This window comes from Leopardus geoffroyi, chromosome C1 (genome assembly GCF_018350155.1).
Source record: "Leopardus geoffroyi isolate Oge1 chromosome C1, O.geoffroyi_Oge1_pat1.0, whole genome shotgun sequence".
Lineage (NCBI taxonomy): Eukaryota > Metazoa > Chordata > Mammalia > Carnivora > Felidae > Leopardus > Leopardus geoffroyi.
Window position 1 is genome coordinate 163,291,144 of NC_059328.1, and position 20,402 is coordinate 163,311,545.

The 20,402-nt window shown below is 42.4% G+C and overlaps 1 long non-coding RNA gene across 1 annotated transcript; it reads left to right on the forward strand.

Annotated features, from left to right (window-relative positions):
• The first annotated feature begins 723 nt into the window (after positions 1-723).
• Positions 724-15,363, forward strand: LOC123596772. Its single transcript, XR_006711862.1, has 2 exons — positions 724-785; positions 14,997-15,363. It is a non-coding gene; the product is annotated as an uncharacterized LOC123596772 (long non-coding RNA).
• The last annotated feature ends 5,039 nt before the right edge of the window (positions 15,364-20,402 follow it).

The following is a 20,402-nucleotide window of genomic DNA, read 5'->3' on the forward strand; positions in this document are numbered from 1 at the left end:
GTTTGTGGTAAGTGACAGCTGGGCTGCCCAGAGCCCTGGGAGCCCAGGGAGTTGCTAAGGGCCTAACAGTATTACAGGGTGCCTCACTTTACATAATTGCTATACCCTTGACAAGTTGACTGTGAACCGCACTGTATGTTTAAATGCACCATGAGTCAGGTTCAGTTAAAATAATTTATAGTAGGGAATGAATTCTTTCGAATGGTGAGCAATCCCCTCCTTTTTGTGTAAACCAGACCCCCATCTATGTGGATTGATTTGATCAGGGTCACTAGGTCTGAGTAGATAGTCAGCTGTTAGTGTAAAACACTGATCATCCTGAGTCACAGAAGTCCACATTCTACACGTAGGACAGTTTGAGTTGCTGTGGCTCGTTCTGGGCTGAGAGTGCATGGGGCTCTTGTGCTGAATGACTTTGAGAAGAGTGTGGTTGGTGCTGAATCTGCTGGTGGAGACTTCCACCAGACTTGGGTTTGGTTTTTAACAAAGATGGCTTCTTCCATAAAACTGGTTTTATTGCCCCCCCGGAGCGGACTCTGACTCAGGCAAGCAAAGAGCAGAGTGGTTCAGCTTTTCAATTTCCTTGTTAAAAAACAACAACAACCCTAGAAGCCAGCAGTTAGTGACTGCTCAGTCTGAAAAGTATTTTTACCAAAACAGGGAAGGAAGCAGTTATTTAAAAGGAGACCCTGCCTGCTCCTTTCCTTTTTCCCAGATAGAATCAGGTGAGGAAGGTCCCTCGTCTCAAGACCAAGGACAGTATCCTGACACATCCACCCATTCTGGTGAGTCAAAACAAATAATTAGGGAAAGGGCTTGGAAGGTACAGGAGATAGCTGCAAATTCACATTATTTATATATATTTTTTTCTGTTTAATTTGTGGGAGGTCAGCTCTCTATCCACTAAAAAATTGGTTCTCTCCTTTCCGGAGTATAGCATTGTGACTGCCTAGCCAGAAAATACATCCTTCTACCGAATTCTTGTCTCTAGAAGGAGCCATGTGTTTCTGGGGTTTTTTGTTTTGTTTTTTTTAGGTAGGCTCCAGGTCTAGTGTGAGCCCAACTTGGGGCTTGAACTCATGACCCCAAGATCAAGACCTGAGGTAAGATCAAGTTGGACGCTCAACTGACTGAGCTACCGAGGAGCCCCTAAGTTTATTTATTTATTTAAGTAATCCAACACCAACATGGGGCTCAAACCCATGACCCCAAGATCAAGAGTCACATGCTTTTGTGACTGAGCCAGCCAGATGCTTTGTTTTGCTTGTTCAATTCCACATATAAGTGAATTCATATGGTATTTGTCTTTCTTTGGCTAGCTTATTTCACTTAGTATTATGCCCTCTAGATCCATCCATTTTGTTGCAAATGGCAAGATCTCAGTCTTTTTTTTTAACTAATATTCCATTGTTTAAATATACCACATATTCTTTACCCATTCATCAATTGATGGACACTTGGGCTGCTTCCATAATTTGGCCTTTGTAAATAATGCTGTGATTAACACAGGGGTGCGTACATCTTTTTGAATTGGTGTTTTTGTGGAGTTACTGGATTGTAGAGTAGTTCTGTTTTTAACTTTTTGAGGAACCTCCATGTCTTTTCCACAGTAGATGCATCAGTTTGCATTCCCACTGACAGAGCAAGAGGGTTCCTTTTTCTCCACATCCTCGCCAACTCTTGCTTTTCAGTGTTTTTTATTTTAGCCATTCTGATAGGTGTGAGGCAATATCTCATTGTGGTTTTGATTTGCATTTCCCTGATGATGAGTGATGTTGAGCATCTTTTCATGTGTGTGTTGGCCATCTGTATGACTTCATTGGAGAAATGTCTGTTCATGTCTTCTGCCCATTTTTTGGTTAGATTATTTGTTTTCTTGGTGTTGAGTTGTATAAATTCTTTATATTTTCTAGATGCTAACTCTTTATTGGATATGTCATTTGCAAATATCTTCTCCCATTTATTGGCTTGTCTTTTAGTTTTGCTGATAGTTTCCTTTACTGTGCAGAAACTTTTTACTTTGATGTAATTCCAATAGTTTATTTTTGCTTTTGTTTCCCTTGCCTCAGGAGATATATCTAGAAGAATGTTGCTGTGGCTGATGTCAGAGAAATTACTGCTTGTGCTCTCTTGTAGGATTTTTGTGGTTTCAAGTCTCCCATTTAGGTCTTTAATCCATTTTGAGTTTATTTTTGTGTATGGTCTAAGAAAGTGGTCCAGTTTCATTCTTTTGCATGGAGCTGTCCAGTTTTTCCAACACCATTTTTTGAAGAGATTTCTTTCCCCATTGCATATTCCTGCCTCCTTCATTGAAGATTAATTGATCATATAACCATGGGTTTACTGCTCTCTGTTCTGTTCTATTGTTGTCTGTGTCTCCTTTTGTGCCAGTACCATACTGTTTTGATTATTGTAGCTTTGTAGTGTATCTTGATACTTGGGATTGTGATACCTACAGTTTTGTTCTTCTTTTTCAAGATTGCTTCGGCTATTTGGGGTCTTTTGTGGTTCCATACAAATTTTAGTATTATTCTAATTCTGTGAACAATGCTGTTGGTATTTTGATTGGGGTTGCATTGACTTGGTAGATGACTTTTGGGAAGTATGGACATTTTAACATGTTGTTCTTCTAATCCATGAGCATGGGATATCTTTCCATTTGTTTGTGTCAACTTCAATTTCTTTCATCAATGTTTTACAGTTTTCAGAGTACAGATCTTTCACCTCCTCGGTTAATTTTATTCCTAGATATTTTATTAGTGTTGGTGCAATTGTAAATGAGATTGTTTTCTTATTTTTTCTTTCTGCTCTTTTATTATCAGTGTATGTAAATCAACAGATTTCTGTATGTTGATTTTGTATCCTGTGACCTTACTGAATTCCTTTATCAGTTCTAGTAGTTTTTCAGTCCTTAGATAATATCATGCTGTCTGCAAATAGAGAAAGTTTTACCTCTTCCTTATCAATTTGGATGCCTTTTATTCCTTTTTCTTATCTGATTGCTGTGGCTAGGACTTCTGGTACAATGTTGAATAAAAGTGGTGAGAGTAGATATCCTTGTCTTTTTCCTGTTCTTAGGGGACAAGCTCTCAGCTTTTCACCATTGAGTTTGATGTTAACTGTGGGTTTTTTATAAATGGCCTTTATTATGTTGAGGTATGTTCCCTCTAAACCTACTCTGTTAAGGGATTTTATTAGGAATGGATATTGTACTTTGTCAAATGCTTTTTCTGGATCTATTGAAATGATATATCATTTTAATCCTTTGTCTTGTGTTTATTCTTCTTTTAAGATTTGATTTTTAAGTAATCTCTACACCCAACATGGGGCTTTAACTTATGACCCGAGATTAAGAGTCACATTTTCTACCAACTGAGCCAGCCAGGCCCCCCTATCCTTTCTCTTGTTGATGTGATGAATCACATTGGTTGATTTGCAAACATTGAACCACACTTATATGCTGGGAATAATCCCACTTGATTGTAGTGAATGATTTTTTTAATGTATGGTTAGATTCAATTTGCTAATATTTTGTGAGTATTTTAATCTATGTTCATCAGCGATACTGGCCTATAGCTCTCTTTTTTTGCAGTGTATTTATCAGAGTGCTGCTGGCCTCCTGGAATGATTTTGGAAACTTTCCTTTCTCTTCTATTTTTTGGAATAGTTTGAGAAAAATAAGAATTAACTTTTTAAGTGTTTGTTAGAATTCACCTGTGAAGCCTTGTGGTCCTAGACTTTTGTTTCTTGGGAATGTTTTGAATATGGATTCTATTTCATTGCTAGTAATTGGTCTGTTCAAATTTTCTAGTTCTTCCTGATTCAGTTTTGGCAGGTTATATGTTTCTAGGAACTTATCCATTTCTTCTAGGTCTTCTAGGTTGTCCAATTTGTTGGCATGTAATTTTTCATAATATTTTCTCATAATCCTTTGTATGTCTGTGGTGTCGGTTATTATTTTTCTTTCATTTCTGATTTTATTTGAGCTAGCTAGTCTTTCTTTCTTTCTTTCTTTCTTTCTTTCTTTCTTTCTTTCTTTCTGTCTGTCTGTCTTTCTTATGAATCTGTCTACAGGTTTATCAATTTTGTTGATCTTTTCAAAGAATCTACTCCTGGTTTCATCAGTCTTTTCTTACTTTTCTCCTCCTCTCCCTCCTCCTCCTCTTCCTCCTCCTTCTTTTTCTTCTTCTCCATTTCTATTTCATTTATTTCTGCTCTAATCTTTATTATTTTCTTCCTTCTACTGGTTTGGGGTTTTGTTTGTTCTTCTTTCTCTAGCTCTTTTAGGTATAAGGTTAGGTTGTTTATTTGAGATTTTTCTTGGTTCTTGAGGTAGGTTTGTATTGCTGTAAATTTTCCTCTTAGAACAGCTTTTACTGCATCCCAAAGATTTTGAACTGTTGCGTTTTCATTTTTATTTGTCTCCACATATTCTTTGATTTCTTCTTTTGTTTCTTGATTGACCCATTTATTGTTTAGTAGCATGTTATTTAACCTCCATGTATTTGTGTTCTTTGCAGATTTTTTCTTATAGTTGATTTCTAATTTCATAGTGTTGTGGTCAGAAAAGATGCATGGTATGACTTCAGTCTTTCTGAATTTGTTGACATTGGTATTGTGGCCTAAGATCTGATCTATTCTGTAGACTATTCCATGTACCCTTGAAAAGAATGTGTCCTGATGTTTTAAGATGGAATGTTCTGAAATATCAGTTAAATCCATCCGGTTCAAAGCTACTGTGTGGTGGTTGTTGTTTTTAATCATTTTTCTGTCTGGATGATCTATCCATTGATGTAAGTGGAGTATTAAACTCTTGTACTATTATTGTATTACTGTCAATTACTTCCTTTATGTTTGTTTTTAACTACTTTATGTATATGGGCATTCCTATGTTGGGTGCATAAGTATTTACAATTGTTATATATTCTTAATGGATTGTTCCTTTTATGATTATGTCCCTTGTTATGGTCTTTGTTTTAAAGTCTATTTTGTCCATATACGTATTGCTACCCCAGCTTCCTTTTCACTCCTATTTATATACATGCTTGCCTATCCCTTCACTTGCAACCTGTATGTATCTTTAGGTCTGAAATAAGTCTCTTTTAGGCAGCATATAGATGGGTCTTGCTTTTTTTATCCTTTCCTGTGTCTTTTGATTGGAGCATTTAGTCCATTTACATTCAAAGTAATTATTGATAGGTATGTACTTAATGCCATTGTGTTACTTGTTTTATGATTGTTTTTATAGATCTCTGTTCTTTTCTTCTTTTGCCCTTTTCTCTCATGGTTTGTAGGCTTTTACTAGTGATACACTTGGTTTCCTTTATCTTTATTGTTTTCATATCTATTACTGGTTTACTTTTTGTTACCATTTGGTTTATATATAACATCTTATGCCTGTAGCAGTCTACATTAAGTTGATGGTTGCTTACGTTTGAACCCATTCTAAAAGCACTAAGTTTTTACTCTTTCCCCCCACCGTGTTTTAGGTATATGGTGTCATACTTTATATCCTTTTATTTTGTTAATCCCTTGACTGATTTTTATAGATATAATTAATTTTACTACTTTGGTGTTTCCTACGTTTCTTAATCCTGCTTATGGTCTTTCCTTTATACTCACAGAGTCTTCTTTAACATTTCTTGTAGGGCTGGTATATCATATTGTTTTAATCATTTCTCTTGTTTTTTTTTTTTCTTTTTTCTTTTTTCTTCTTTTTTAAGATTTCATTTTTAAGTAATCTCTACACCCAACATGGGGTTGAACTTATGATCCGAGATCAAGAGTCACATGCTGTACCAACTAAGCCAGCCAGCCAGCCCTGTCCTTTTTCTTGTTGATGTGATGAATTCCTTTAACTTTTGTTTATCTGGGAAACTCTTGACCTCTACCTCTATTCTGAATGATAGCCTTGCAAGGATAGAGTAGTTTTGGCTGCAGGGGTTTTGTTTGTTTCTGTGTTTTGGTGGTGTTTTTGTTTTTGTTTTTGTTCTGTTTTAGCATTTTGAGTATATCATGCCACTCCCTTCTGGCCTGCAAAATTTCTGCTGAAAAATCAGCCAATAGCATTATTGGGTTTTCCCTTATATAACTGTTTTCTTTTCCTTTACTTCATTTAAAATTATCTCTTTATTAGTACTTTTTGCCATTTTAATTACTATTTGTTTTGGTGTGGATCTCCTTGGAGTGATTTTGTTGGGGGCTCTCTGTGCTTCCCGGCTTTGGATTGCTGTTTCCTTCCCCAGATTTGGGAGGATTTCAGCTATTATTTCTTCAAATGAATTTTCTGCCCCCTTTTGTCTCTTTTCTCTTTCTGGGATCCCTGTAAGTGAATGTTATTACACTTGATGGTGTAACTGAGTTCCCTAAATCTATTTTTATTTTTATTATTCATTTTTCTCTCTCCTGTTCAGCTTGATTGCTTTCCATTACTCTGTCCTCCAGGTTGTTGGGCATTCTCCTGCTTCCTCTAGTCTGCTTTTCCCTCTAGTGTATTTTTAATTTCAGGTATTGAGTCATTCATCTCTGATACGTTCTTCTTTATGTTTTATTTCTCTTTGTTGAGGGTCTGAGGCCTCCACTCTTTTTCCAAGTCCAGTGAGTGTCTTTATGACCATTAATTTAAACTATCTGTCTGGGTCGCCTAGCTGGCTCAGTCAGAAGAGCATGTTATTCTTGATAGTCTTGATACTCTTGTCTGAGCCCCATGTTGGGGGTAGAGATTATTCAAAAATAAAATCTTTTTAAAAAAATTATCTGTCAAGAATAGTACTTATCTCCATTCCATTTAGCTCTTTTGCTGTGTTTCGGCCTGTTCTTTCATTTGGGACATATTCTTTTGTTTCCTCATTTTGTCTAACTCTCTGTATCTATTTCTGTGTGTTAGGAAAGTCACCTGCGTCTCCTGCTCTTGAAAATATGGCCTTATGAAGAAGAGGTCTTGCAGTGCCCTGCAGTGCAGTGTCCCCTCTTCACCAGAACCTGGCATTTCAGGGGCTTCTCCCATATGTGCTGTGTGCACCCTCCTGTTGTGGTTGAGCTGTATTTGCCTTTAGTCCAATCATCTGCAATGGCTCTTTGCCTATTGTGGGTAGGGTTTGGTCCCTATATTGCTAGTGGGTCAGTCTGGGGCCACCTTGGGCTTGAGTTGCCAGACCAGCTGTTTTCCAGAGATGCAGTAGCACCAAACTGCAGGGAACTCTCCCTGTATTGTCCCCTGAGAAGCTTCTGTTGGTGGACCAGGCCTGCAGTCAGAGCAACGGTCTGCCCACAGCCCACTGCTGGGGCCACAGTATGACTGGTGTGTGTAGTTATCTTCCCCTCTGCCAAGGGCAGGAGTCCCTTTGCAGTGGAGCCAGCCTCTGGTGTGGCTGCTTGCTCACTTCCAGGCTTGTGGCACCACTTTGCATGGGCTGTGGCCATGCTGGAGGATGCGGGTCTGCAGGAGAACTCAGGGCAGGGCATGCAGTGCCAGAAGGTTTGCCTGATCCCCTTGTGAGGGGAGCTGCAACTGCCTGGGAAAAGTGCCCCGCTGGGGTGGAGGGGCAGGTCTTTGGGAAAGTGTGGGGTGCAGGGGCGTGTCATTAGCAAGCTAGGTGGAAAGTGTTGGCACTGCACTGGTTCCCACAGGTGTCTGTGTATCTAGGCTGGGGGGTGGGGCGGGGGGGGAATGGTGCCCATCAACTCTTTTGTTCTTGGAGAAGTCTCCCTAAGTTTCCTGCCCCTCCAGCACATGCTATGAGATTATAAACAAATCTCCTTTCTGTGTACCCCAGGCATTTTCAAACTGCTGCTCCTGTACTGTGTCTCCTCAGGGCTGTTGGTTTTGTTGCCTCTTTGAGGGTGGAGACTCAGTTTCCTATCACTTTCCTGGCTCTGCCAGAGCCAAGCCCTCTCTTGGCTTGGCCCAAAGTTCCAGGTGTTAAGTCCCACTGACTGTAAAAAACTCATGAGGGGCGCCTGGGTGGCACAGTCGGTTAAGCGTCCGACTTCAGCCAGGTCACGATCTCGCGTTCCGTGAGTTCGAGCCCCGCGTCGGGCTCTGGGCTGATGGCTCAGAGCCTGGAGCCTGTTTCCAATTCTGTGTCTCCCTCTCTCTCTGCCCCTCCCCCGTTCATGCTCTGTCTCTCTCTGTCCCAAAAATAAATAAACGTTGAAAAAAAAAAAAATTAAAAAAAAAAAAAAAAAAAAAAAACCAAAACTCATGAAGCCAGTCCCCTTTGGCCTTCAAAGCCAAATGTTACGAGGATTCGTCTTCCCCATTCCCTGCCTGAGGTCCCTGGTGTGAGAGTCTGTTTCTCTCCTCTCTCCACACCAGCAGCATCTTTACCTCCTATGGGTACTCCCAAGGGTCCCTTTGGCTCTCAACACATCTCTGCCCTTCCTATCCTCTTTGATGCGGCCTCCTCTCTACATTTAGCCATGGAGTCTGTTCTGCCAGTCTTCAGGTCACTTTCCAATTTATTTACACTGATGCGGGTGTCATCTAGTTATATCCATGGGATGAGATGAGCTCAGGCTCCTCCTGTTCTGCCATCTTCAAACCTCACGCTCTTTAGTCTTTTGACTAGCCAGAATGGACATGACCCCCTTGGAAACCACATGTTGGAGGTGACTTTACTTTTGACATCCTGCATCCTTAAGTGACTTCATGGAAGAGGGTACCCCATTGACCTGGTCATCACTCGGCTCTATTTCATGAGTAAGAACAAAACTTTCAGGGGCGCCTGGGTGGCGCAGTCGTTTAAGCGTCCGACTTCAGCCAGGTCACGATCTCGCGGTCCGTGAGTTCGAGCCCCGCGTCGGGCTCTGGGCTGATGGCTCAGAGCCTGGAGCCTGTTTCCGATTCTGTGTCTCCCTCTCTCTCTGCCCCTCCCCCGTTCATGCTCTGTCTCTCTCTGTCCCAAAAATAAATAAACGTTGAAAAAAAAAAAAACTTTCGTTAAGTTAAGCCATTGAAATTCTTGGGTTTATTTATACAGCAGCTAGCATTATTAGTATTCATGCAAAATTTACTCCCCTCCATTGAGGTCTTGTGGTTAAGAATAAACCCTAAAATATATAGCACTGCAGAGGAAAGCAAGAAGATTGGTATTGGAGGCTGAAAAGATGAAAACCCATGTTATAAAATAGCGAATTATTTAATAAAACTGTTGCCCTCAATTACTTGGTGAGCAAACTGTCTACTGAGCCTGTGGCTCTAAAAGAGCTTAGAAAACCCAAAGATAGCCCACATCAGTTATTTGCCTTGCTTAGTGTGTCAGTATAAGAGACAAGCTTGGGAAAGAATTGGCTGTTTCAAGAGGACAAGTGAAAGGAAATAGAACGAGTCCAGAAATTTGGAGCCTTCTGCTTTGAACCCCCAAGTATAAGTGATAACATAGAAAAAAGGCTTTGAGCAACAAAAGCTCATGAAGACTTCTTATTAAACAGATAGTTTCACCACTGCCATTAAAGGATGTTTTCTTCACACTCAAGACTCTTCTTTTCCAGATAGCTTCAAGAGGATTGCCATTAAGTTGAAGGAGAGAGATATGGGGTTTGGGATGCAGAGAAGTAAATCAGGTTTGAGAGTTAAATCTAGTAAAGAACCCTATGTGTGCATACTTGCACATAAAAAATGACTGCAAACAAGTAGCAAAACATTGGTTTGCGAGCATAATTCATTCCAAAAACACACTTGTAATCCAAAGCACTTGTATATCAAAGTGGATTTCCCTCTAAGAAATCATGGAAACTCAGATGATTCGTTATACAACCCAAAAATATTCTTATATAAATGGTTACAATACTGTGATATAATACAAAATAATTTAAAAATACAAAATATAGGGGCGCCTGGGTGGCTCAGTAGGTTAGGCGTCCGACTTCGGCTCAGGTCATGATCTCGCGGTCCATGAGTTCGAGCCCCGCGTCAGGCTCTGTGCTGACCGCTCAGAGCCTGGAGCCTGTTTCAGATTCTGTGTCTCCCTCTCTGACCCTCCCCCGTTCATGCTCTGTCTCTCTCTGTCTCAAAAATAAATAAACGTTAAAAAAAAATTAAAAAAAATACAAAATACAAAATATAAAGAAAAATAAATTAACTTTCACTTACCTTTGAAAACCTTCATCGTTGGTGTGAGAGAGACAAGAGAGAAGAGGATTATTGTGTAGGACGACTTTCACCATAATGGAATCACTGCCATCCGTTGGCTCAATGGAATCTTTGTCTGCATGGGGGTCATCGTACATGCTCACACAGATGTTGACTATAGTACAGTATTAATAAACTGTACTTGCTATATACTGTATTTAATGTAACTGGCAGTAAGGCAGCAGAGGAAAGGGTCTATATCCGCAGGCAGCCTGACCTAGAATGAAGCAAAGCATTCCTAAGCTTACTCTTGTATGGAAAAGCAAGGTGCTTTGAAGTGACAAAAAAAAAAAAAAATAGACTAGTGCCAGTTGTGGGCACCTTCCAGTGTTCTGAAAAATCACTGATTTCTGCCAAACACCACGGGAACATGGGAGACAATCACCCACAATCCCGTAGAGAGAGAGGGAGGGAGAGAGAAGAACCATTGGCTCAGTGTGATCATGTGACATTCAGCATCACCTACTACTCGTATTGCAAGACAAGGCTTGTTTATCAAGTTAAAATTTGTTAGAAATGTTTGCTTGTCTTGTGGAACAAGTTACCCACAATCCAAGGTTTTGCTGTATTTCAGAAGCTTACTAAGTTGGAAGGAATTGCATTACCAAAGAGTTTTTGAACTCAGACTACAAAAACTTAGGTTGTGCAAGCCTTAAAATAGTCCTTGGGTGCTGGAACATGCACTGACAGAAAGCAGGCTACAATATCTGCACAGGCTCCCAAGGAGGGCACTCTCCCCACTGCCCACTTCAGATGTGGTCGTGGAGGTGGATGGACAGGTGAGAACCTCGCAGGGGCATAGCGAGGGGCCACAGAGAACAATAGACGAGGGAGCTCCTCCCAGAGAGCAAAATCAGGGTCTAATCAAGGAACCGTAGCAGACTCTCTCAGTGCCCCCTCCCCTGCCCCATATCCCGTCGTCTCTCACCTCTACTCCGAAAACTCTGCCTACTGCCCACACCTGCCCGAGCGATTTGTTTTCTGGGTATAGGAATGCATGGGACAAGCTGGAAGTGCAAGAGAGTTAGTGGCCCCAGAAACAGCCCTCAGCTGCCGTAGGTGGAGAAATACCCCAGCTTCCTCACCCTTCAGATGGGGTAACTGAGGCACGCTCTATGCTGTGACTCAGAGTTCATCCATGGGATTGAGTTCCTGCCTGTGGTAGAAATGGCTTGACAGCCCTTCCTTCATTGGCTTCCTTCTCCTCTCTGCCTCACTGTGTTCATGCCGCACCTCTCAAATAAACCCCTTATAGGGTCTGCTTTTGGGGGGACCTCAAATCAAGACAGAGTTTCTCCCACTGCCTGGGCAGGGGCTTCCCCAATGGCTTCACAGTCATGTAAATGGGTGCCTTTCCCGTATTTCTACCATCTTACCAACTCTTGTCTATAGATGGACAGTTGAAACTGTAGACTAAAAGAAGAAAATTATTAAAACTGCTATTATCCTCAGTAGTCAGCCTATTTTCTCAAGATGTTTATTTAAGTAATTCACATTTATCATGGAAAATGAAAGCCAGATGAACAAAAAGAAAAATGTTTGCCTTGTTATTCCTTTACCTAGAATTTTTCATGGTTTGTGGGTTAATTTTTATGTTTGTCTTTGCATGCATGCCTTCATGTATTTATCCATTCATTTTTCACTATCCCAAATCCTTGCTTCATGTTACTTAAAGTCAAGAGCTTCTTTAATTTTTAGGCTTTCATGGATTAACTACTGTTAAGGATATACTACTTTCAAGAGAATATTAAACTTTTGTTCAGCTTTATTGAGGTACAATGGACAAATAAAATATACAATGTGATGATTTGACATACATACACTTTGTGAAATTCATTTATTAAAATTTTTTTGCTGGGGCACCTGGCTGGTTCCGTTGGTATATTGTGCACTCTTGACCTCAGAATCATGAGTTCAAGTTCCACATTGGGTGGAGGGATTACTTTATAAAAATAATTAAAAAAAAAATTTTTTTCTTGGGCATTGCTTTGTACAAAGCACAGTTTTAAGTAGTTGAGATACATCAGTAAATGAAACAAAGATTTCTGTTCCTCGGGGAAAATGAATTACAGTTAGTGAAAATGAACAATAAAAAATATATGTATATAATTAAAAAATAAAAATTTGTAGTATCTTGTTGTGAAAATGCTATGGAAAAAAGAAAGGTAGGGGCGCCTGGGTGACTCAGTGGGTTGAACATCTGACTCTTGATTTCAGCTTAGATCATGATCCCAGGGTCATGGGATCAAGCCCTGAGTTGGGCTCCATGCTGAGTGTGGAGCCTGCTTAAGATTCTCTCTCTCTTCCCCTGCCCCTCCCCCCCTGCTGGAGTGCTCTCTCTTTCGCTCTCTCTAAAACAAATAAAATAATAAATTTAAAAAGAGAAAGGTAGAGCAGGGTGAGGGGAACTAGGATGGCTGGAGAGGGGATTGTAGCTGCAAACATGGCGGGCTTCAGCAAGGGTGAGGCATTTGAGCAAAGACTTGAAGGGGGTGCAGATATCTGTGGGGTGAACAGCAATAAAAGTCCCGAAGGGGAGTGGACCTGGTGTGCTCACGACTTAGCAAGGAAGCCAGCCAGGCTGGAGCAGAGTGAGCGACAGGGAGATGGCTAAGAGATGACGTCCGAGAGCAGCCGGGAAAGAAGGGACCCAGCAGGTCTTTTAGATGAAAGAAGGGACCCAGCATGTCTTTTAGATGTCTGCTCTTTGCAAGATGGGGAGCCTCTGCAGGGTTTTGACCAGGAGTGATGTCATGTGACATACGTTGTTAAAGGACAACTCTGGCTCCTGTGGTGGCAAGAGACTGTAGGGGAAACAAGTGAGGTGCTACTGCAGTAACCCAGGTGGGAGGTGGTGGCAGACAGGACCACAGTGGTTGCAGTGAGGGTGATGAGAAGTCGCTGGATTTGGGAAACACATTTTGATACAAGGCTAACAGAAGATTTCCTGAAGGAGTGGATCTGGATGCAAAGGGAAGAGAGGATGATGGTTGCAGATGATTTGCAGGGGTCTGGCTTGAGATTAGGAAGGATTTAGGTGCTAAGGTGCCAACAAGTGGATGAAGGAAGGCTATGGCTGGAGCTGGTTAAATGGGGAGGAGGGTCGTGAGTTCTGCTACAGACATGCTGAGTTTGACAGGTCCTCAAGAAACCTGAGTAGACAGTTGGATTTAGGAGCTGGGCGTTTAGGGGAGAGGTCTAGGCTAAGGCAGATGGTGTGTACAGCCGTGGCTGGATACCGTCAAAGGAGTGAGGATGGGCAGGAAAGGGAAGAGAGCTAACATTAACAATCTGGGAAGAGGAGGAACGCAGACAAGCCTGAGGAGGCAGAAGCAGTGAGACGGGAGACCCCAGGGGTGGAGTTCTGGAAGCCAGAGGCAGAACTCTACAAGGAGGAGGGAGTGACCTCTGTGTTAAATGCTGCTGATGGAGTCCATGACAGGAGGACGGGAATGTCTATGGGTTTAGCAATATGGAGGCCGCTGGTGACCTTGACGCGTACCAAACCTGGCTAGAGTAGGTTTACAAGGGGAGGAATCAGAATGGCTTTATTGCAAAGGGTGACAGAGAAATGAGGTGGTGGGGAGATAGGGCCAACAGAAATTGTGTGCCTTTTTTTTTCTTTTTTTGGTTGGGAAAAGTAACAGCATATTTGCATGATGATCATAATGATCCAACAGTAACAATCAAATAAATAAATTGATTATGTAGTAGGGAGCTGGAAAAAAAACACCCATAAAACGTTTTCAAAAATGGGATTTACTATACGTACTTTTCTATAACTTCCAACATATATAGTAAATATGTTCCTAGTCAAATAGTGTAGCTATACATTTTCATTTTTTTTAGAGAGATAGAGAGAGAGAGAGAGAGAGAGAGAGAGAGAGAGAGAGAGAGAGTACATGCACATGAGTGGGTTTGGGGAACATAGCGAGAGAGAATCTTAAGCAGGCTTCATGCCCAGCACGGAGCCTGATGACTGAGATCCTGACCTGAGCCGAAATCAAGAGGAGGTCGCTTAACAGACTGAGCCACCCAGGTGTCCCTACATTGGCATTTTTAATGGCTCTGGGATATTCTGGTTTTTGATGGGGTCATAATTTGTTTAACCAACCCCTTATCATTGGCCCTTTGGATGGTTTCCTTTTTTATTTTCACTTTTTCATTTTTACAAACAGTCATGCAGGGAAACATCAGTCCTATTTTTCTGATTATTGCCTTAGGATAAGCTCCTGAAATTGGAAGTGCTGGGTCTAAGAATGAAACATTTTAAATAATTTTAATGCATATCAAATAGCCCAGATTTCCATTTTAGAATTGATCAAGTCATTTAGGCCACCCTTCGTCACAGTTATATTTTTCTACTACGCCTCTTCCGTACCGTTACATTTATTTGTGTGATTATGTGATTAATGTCTGCCTCTTCTGCTAGACAGCAGACCAGTGGGTGGGGAGACAGTACCTGTTTTTGCTCATGGCTGTCTCCTCAGCTTCTGGCACAGAGGCTGCCATTAGAGTAGGCATTCAGTCAATAAGGGTTCATGAGTCAATGAATGAATGAATGAATGTAAAGACTAATTCAATGAATAGGGTAGAAGATCGCACTGGGTAATGTCATGCTGGGGTAGAATGAGGTGTGATTACCAATCATCCCCAGTGCATATATAAGTGTTTGTAATTGACTAAATAATGCATGAATGAGGTTATCACTTTTATAAAAGTCCACCTTCTTGTGTAACTTAATGAAATAGTAATGGATCCTCCCAAGGTCTCTTTGGGGAAAACACTCAGTCTGTGTCTCTATTTTGGTGCAGCTCTCAGTAGCCTGGCCACCCCTTAGCCAAACAAATCCTCTCTTTTCCAGCTCTGAGCGCCTTATTCCAGTGGCCAGCAGGTGGCGACAGCCGGTTATTGAAGAGACAGCAGAGCACCAGAGGCCCACCGGGTGGAGGCTATGTGGGCTGGAGTGTAACCTGTTGTCCCTGGGCTCTGGCAGGGCACTGTCCTCCCGAAAATGCCCTGCATGCCGGCCCAGCAGGCTCTTTCCTGGGAGACAGGCTGCTCGGATGCATTCTCGGGGGCCCCTGGAGCCCTGGTATTCCCTCAGAAGTGTCAAGAAAGAGGGGTCAGTTCTCAGCCCCAGCTCTGCTTTTCCATGTTACAGGGTTTACATTTCCAAGGACTCCGTACTGGACAGCTCAAGAGCCAAATGAAATTCATTTGGAAATCTAGACTTCTTCAGGCTCTGAGATTTTTTAAACTTTTTAATTTATTTTATTTTATTTTATTTTATTTTATTTTATTTTATTTTATTTTATTTTATTTTAAAGAGAGAGCACAACTGGGAGAGAGGGGCAGAGGAAGAGAGAGAGAGAATCCTAAACTCAGCGTAGAGCCCAACACAGGGCTTGATCCCATGACCCTGGGATCATAACCTGAGCTGAAGTCAAGAGTCGGACACTCAACCGATGAGCCACCCAGGCGCCCTTTCAGGCTCTGAGATTTTATCCAGTTCATACCCACTGAGCTACCTCTGTTGTTGTCTCAGTCTGTCTGAAATAATCAGTTTCTTTTAATTCTCTCTCTCTTTTTTTTTTTTTTTTTTGTCCAGCCCAGCTCAGTGCCATGCAGACAGGCTGATACTTTCCTACAGCTGTACTGGGTCTGTGATCATTGGATTACATAATTGCTTCTTTGGACATACCATCCAGATGGTGGCCCACTCACCAAGGGCTCACCCCATCTTGGTGCTTTTTTTCCAGTCGCGGGCATGGATTTGCCATCATCCACCCTTACTCTCTCCTCTGTTCCCTTGAGACTGACTGTAGGGAGGAAATCACCATTTGCTGAGACCCCACTGTCTACCAGTTCACTCACAGAGGCCCGATACGTGGGTGTCGTGTTATGGTGGCCGAGCTCATTTAGGTCATAAGTAGCAGAGCTTGTCAGGACATGAGTCTACTATGCCTGGTTCTTAATAGTCCAAACTGTGCCTCAAGAAGCCCCTCGGAGGTGGCCACAAGAGAAGGGAAGGAGGGGAGAAGGTGGGAGGGTGACACGTGCCCTAGGGTGGTGCTTCTTGGTCCCCACCCTTGCTTCATCTAGAGCAACTGCACGTTGACTACAAGGAAGAAAAATATAAAGAGGCATCTGGGTAGCTCAGTCACTTAAGCGTCTGACTCTTGATTTCAGCTCGGGTCATGAGCTCATGGTTCATGAGTTCAAACCTCAGCACTAACAGCACAGAACCTGCTTGGGATTCTCTCCTGGCCCCCCACCTCAAAATAAAGAAAGAAACTAAAAAAAGAAAAAGAAAAAAATATATATGGATGTGTGTGTATCCTACTTGTAAAATGAAAGCTTAAAAAATAAAAGGAAAGCTTAAGTGAAATATCTTATAAATATATAAAGCACAAGAAGAAAAAATATCTGAGCGTCCTCTCACAGTATATGTTGCCTAGTACATTATGACACGGCTGAGTCTCGGAGAAGTGTGAGTTGCAGCTAGAAGACAAAGCAAAGTTCACAGGAACTGAAGCAGGGCCTTGGCCCCTGCAGCTCCAAGGTCTACTCACCTGACTAACCACTTAACTGACTCCGGAAACGCTCTGGTGACAAAATTCTTCTGTAGCCGGCTTCTCATGGTCTCTGGGACAGACCCAAGAAAAGTGTCTGGGATACACCTCACACAGATACTGGGTGATAGCAACCGGAAGGAAAACCAAAGAAGCCTGGGAGGCCGGGCTGAATGACAGACCAAGAGTTGAGGCAGAGAAAAAGAGGGAGGTAGGAGAGAAGCCTTCGGCTGGGTCTCTGGAGCACGAGGGGAAACCGAAGCGGGAGAGCTGGTCAGAGACTGAGAGAAAAGCACAAACAGTATTTTTCAGGAGTTTGCTGGATATTTAAAACACGCTCCTACCTTTGGCATTTTCTCAAGAGACAGAAAGATTCCAATTGCTTTCAAGTATATCTTTCTGCAGGTCTGAACCAGTGCCAAGACTAGACCATGCTGGATCCCGGGTTTACATCGGTTATATAAGCAAACCAGTTTCTGCTGTGATCCAGAAGAGTCAAAGCCATGAATGTTTCTCAGCTTCCATTTTGTCAGCTGCTTGAGTTTCTATTCTGAGAGGTGCTAACTGTTAAACATTGTTATTCACTTGTGTTCCCTAAATAACTTTTAATTAGTTTTAATTTGGACCAAGAATGTTCTACTGTTGATCCAGTGACAGGAATTATCAAAAATAAAATTAATAACAAACTCACTTCAGAAGAAACTTGCACTAATATGACAGAATTTTATGATATGTGTCTCAGCAGAGACAGATCATTTACATTTTTAAATTTTATTTTTTGGTGATTTTCCTCAACGCTATCACTGCATGGGTTAAAAGGTTGCTTAAACATTATTTTTCACCTTGCGTGCATTTTTCACGATGGGATTTTTCTATTATTTTTCAGTGGCTTTAATGCACAGGTGCAAGAAATGGAATCATATCAGTAGCCGTATGTATGTGGCCCATGAAGCCTTGTGTTTTGCTGGATAGTTACGATATTTATTACACAGAGGAAATGAGCAGTAATCCTTTCCCCTTAAAAATTGCCAAGGAGAAGTCTGTCCCATCTCTCAGAATATCATAAAGCCAGCCACACAAGAAATTCAAAACCACTGTTGGCGTTTTTCAATCAAGTCTCCCCCTCTCCCCTCAGCTGCCCCCTAACCATTAGGGTATGGTTCTAACACAGACTCAAACATCCCTTTGGCTAAAAAGTGGCCATCTATGGAAGAGCTAGTAATCATGGGGTCAGCCCTTTGCCTTTTCCAAAGTGAGTAAAACCTTCTGAATCCTGCAGGGTAAAAAATCTGGCAAAAATCAAAGAGAAGTGAGGAAGGGTTTCTCCTACATCAGTGAAATAGCCCGTGAGGGCCCTGCACGTGACACTAATCCAAGCATGTTCTAGTTTAGTTCAAAAACCTATAGAGACATAAATGTATGAGGCTTTTTTTTTTTCCTTTAGTGAAAGAAAGCCTGTGATAGGCAAGCTAAACCTCCGAGTGTGGGGACCAGTTGTGATCTTGCTTACAGTCTCATTTCTTAAATGCTGCGTAATTTGGTCTGGGAACCGCTTGGCTAATTACAGATTGGTGGGGTGGGCCTCGTGTGTTACTGCACAACTGACAGAATTATTTAGTTTTCTGTGGTTTCATGACCAAGAGTGTAGATGTGCTTGATTATTCAGGTAGTTTTACCTTCTCTTTTTGTTATAGAGGCCTTACAACAGATTAAAACATGTTGGGGCGCCTGGGTGGCGCAGTCGGTTAAGCGTCCGACTTCAGCCAGGTCACAATCACGCGGTCTGTGAGTTCGAGCCCTGCATCGGGCTCTGGGCTGATGGCTCAGAGCCTGGAGCCTGTTTCCGATTCTGTGTCTCCCTCTCTCTCTGCCCCTCCCCCGTTCATGCTCTGTCTCTCTCTGTCCCAAAAATAAATAAACGTTGAAAAAAAAAAATTAAAAAACAAAAAACAAAACATGTGTCAGCTTCGTTGTTATCTCGCTAGACTTTTAAAAGATTGGCTAGTCAGGGCGCCTGGGTGGCTCAGTCGGTTAAGCGTCCGACTTCAGCTCAGGTCATGATCTCGCGGTCCGTGGGTTCGAGCCCCGAGTCGGGCTCTGGGCTGATGGCTCAGAGCCTGGAGCCTGCTTCCGGTTCTGTGTCTCCCTCTCTCTCTGCCCCTCCCCCGTTCATGCTCTGTCTCTCTCTGTCTCAAAAATAAATAAACGTTAAAACAAAAAAAAAAAAAGATTGGCTAGCTAAGACTGGATTTTATTCAAACGCCGTTTTATCTGTCATACTACTTTTAAGGACATTAGCCTATTACGTGGCCAAGATCAGTACTATTTAAACTGCCAACATCTGGGTGTTCCTTCTGTGCCAACTCAATGCGGTGGCGGTACTGGCTTAGTTTGTCACAACTCTGGGCACATTGGCAGCCCGGAGGGGTGTCTGGAGCTCCTGGACAGATATGGTGCATCTGTCTGGAGCTTCAATTTTACTTGAAGACTTGGAGGAAAAAAAATTAAGCAATTTAACCATTTATTTAATGTGCTGCCAATGCTTTATTTAATTTGCTGTGAAGCAAATGAAATTATGTATTAGCTCTGTTATGACTAAAACCCAAATGTTGACTAATACTTACAGCGATAGAATAACAACTTGTAAACCAAGAAGTGTGTCTGTTTAGCTGTCAGAATTCCAGCCAGAAGCCAACTGGTGATGGCTGAGGGGGAAAAAAAGATGATGACATTTGTCCTGGGAGAGTGACAGGACATGACCCGCGGGGCCTCCAGGTAAGGTAGCACCAAGCCTGCTGTTCCCATCTCCTGTCAAAGTCCTCTGTGTTTGGACAGGAACTCTACAGACTATCGGAAGAAGGAAAAGGAAACCTTTAATCCAGGGGAACAGGACCCATCCTGTTAGGTGAGATCCTGAGAAACCAGGGCCTGCTGAGCTGGGCAGAGCCATTAAGGAAGTTCCCTCCCACCCCAGCAAAGCCCGCACTGTACTCTCTGAGGCACAAGGACATCCTCCAAGAACTGTCGCCATTACTCTGACCTGGGCATGGCACCTCCAACTCCCGGTGCCTGAGCCCCTACCTTCAATGAAGACCACCCTTTAGGACTCCCATCAGCGAACCTCCTTCTCCTCACCAGCCTGCCTACTGGTGCAGCACAGCCTTGCTCAGGTCTAGTCCTCCACGTGGTCCTGGTCCAGGCTTCCAATTCCTGTCTTCATGTGACCCACTCCCAGGACTATAGACTGGGTCCAGCCAATGAAGAACTGAAAGCCTGATTTTTCAGTGAAAATAAAGACACGTGCAAAATTCACATGAATGTCTAAGCTACGAGACCTCAAATAGGACTGGTGCCATTCATGGTCCCTTTGAACAGTTCCCGGGCCCCTTGGGGATGTGTTTGTTCTCTTCTGCCATTAGAGTGCCACCAGCAGACACGTTTGAGAAGCCAGGCTCTGAGAAGCATCACTACACGGTGCAGGAGACACAGCCCGCATGCGAAATCCTCCCTCAGAATCGGAGCCCTCGCTCTTCAGATGGCATGTGTCCTGCTGGTAGCAGGGGAATCGCACACAGTTCCAGATATCTGGCCTCCCGACTGGACGTGATGCGACGCCCTTGTCCCCCTTCCTGATCTGTGCAAAATGACAGAAGAGTAACACCAGTCGTGTTTCTATTTAACGGGCTCATAAATGA